Below are 2,200 nucleotides of genomic sequence, written 5' to 3'. Positions count from 1 at the left end.
AAAGAAAAATACTTTAAAAAGTATTTTTAAAGACATTTTACAATTCTTACGCCTGGCCCAGAGTGTCTGGAAGCAAGGAGAACTGGCAGTCTTTGCCCCCGGAAGATTCTACCTCCACCTTCCACACGGGTTCAGAGATCCTGGTGGGTGGAGGACCTTACTATATGTCTTCATGTCTTCTTCTACCCCACCCCAATACCCACCCTCATTACACACACACACACACACACCACCGCTCACACAGCCCCCGGCCCAGTCTGGGCCCATTGGAAGGAGAGGGTGTTCCCAGACCATCTGCAGCCTGGTATTGGCCCTTATTGACTCTGTAGGCATTGTCCGTGCCCTTAAAGCCTCCGCTCCTTTGTCTTATGGACAGTGACAGTCCATGAGAAACAGCAAGCAGGTGGTCTCAAAAACAGACAGAGCCCTGCCTCTTAGGCCTTCTGGGAACCCGGCAGTCTCAGCCCTCTCCTGCACCACCCTGCCCAGGGAGGGTGAGTGAGCGGGGTCCCTGTGGAACCTGGAAAGAAGAGTGAAGTCAAAGTCAGTCTTAGCCAAGACTCTGTGACCTTGAACCAAACGCATTTCGGGCCTCGGCTTTCTCCTCTGGAAAGTGAGGAAGTATCATTTCTCAGCTTCTTTTTTTTTCTTTTTTTGCTAAGTATGATGCAATGATTACATAAAATCTGGACTATGTCAGTGGTTGAGAAACTGTGATGCTCGATAGAACATGGTATACAGAAACAATACTGCAGCTGGCATCGTGATCCTTAACAGGTCCCACTACGGTGGGGTGCATTCTGACTCACAGTGACCCTACAGGACAGGGTGGAACTGCCCCTGCAGGTTTCCAAGGTTACAAACCTTTACAGGAGCAGAAAGCCTCCTCTTTCTTCCAAGCAGCTGCTGGGTTTGAATCTTGAGCCTTGTGGTTAACAGCTGACCCTTAACTCCTCCCCACACCCCTTCTCCTCCCCATACACCTCCCCGTCCCACCCCCACCCCAGTTCCCTCTCCCTCCTCTGGAGGAAGCAGATCTACAGCTTAAGAAGCTCAAGAGGGAGGATTTAAGAGGGAAGAAGAGAGAAAACTAGAAAGTGCTTTCAGGAAGCAAGAAAAGATTAAATTGAACATTTTGGGAACACTGATGAATCCCATCCACACAAATTACATATAATTATGCAAGTAATCATGTAACTCCATGTACGGTCAGTCTCTTTCGCTCTATTTCCAGCCCTGCTGCTTGGCACCCCTGGGGGTATCGAGGGTGCGGACATCCGGCAGAATCTCCTATGCTTGAAGACGCCACTTTTCCAACCTCTCCCATTCCTGGCCTTTGACTCCCCTTGCCTCCAGTCCGGCCACAAGGCATTCCTGGGAATGGGAACCAAGAGACCCGCCTCACCTCCCCGCTGCCCTGGCCCGGAGACCTTGCTTGTGACTGGAGGGGACCTTCAGGCACAGTGTCTGGAGATGATGGGGCAGGTTGGGCATAGGGAGGAGCTGAAGAGATCTATGCAAATGTAGTCCCATTATGCTAATGAAATGCAAATTAAGCCCGATTCTCTTTCCTCAGGGGGTGGGGGCGCCCTGGAGCCAAGAAATGCCTTGTCTGTGTGCAGTGGACTGAAAAGAGGCCCGGCCAGCGAGCAGGCTTAGGGAAAGGAAGAAAGAAGCCCAAGAGCACCGGCTGACCCCTCTTTCCAGACTCAAGTGACCGTTGGGGAAAGGATAGCTGACCAGGCCACCAGCAGGAAACTGAGGACCCAAGCATGGGGTCTGGGGCGTGGGGCGGGAGGGGGGGTCGTCCCTGAACTTTCCTGGCAGGTGCCGCCTTCCACCCCTTTCACTCTGCAGGGGAGGACTTCACAGCCACCTCCGTCCACCTGTGTCTTCCTCAGTGGCCACTATTGTCCCCTGCAATGGCTCCTGAAAGGCAACCCTCCCCACCCCAGCCACCGCCCCAGCACTTGAAGGCCTCCTGGCCAGCCCCTGGCCCCAGGATTAGCTCCCCTTTGGAGAGCCCACAATAGCCCTCCAAAGCCTTTGTGCCTGTGTTTGCTGCAAATATTGGAGCTCTCTCCTGAAACCCATTACAGGCTACGGAGACAAAGGCCTCCAGCAGGTCTCCGGGAAAAAACAGTGCGAGATGTCCCTGCCGCCTCACCTGCCACTTCTTCTCCAGTTACCCCGCCCCCCA

This window comes from Echinops telfairi, unplaced genomic scaffold (genome assembly GCF_000313985.2).
Source record: "Echinops telfairi isolate 266 unplaced genomic scaffold, ASM31398v2 ScPeMD7_7424;HRSCAF=8462, whole genome shotgun sequence".
NCBI lineage: Eukaryota > Metazoa > Chordata > Mammalia > Afrosoricida > Tenrecidae > Echinops > Echinops telfairi.
Note: the sequence above shows the minus strand (reverse complement) of the source record.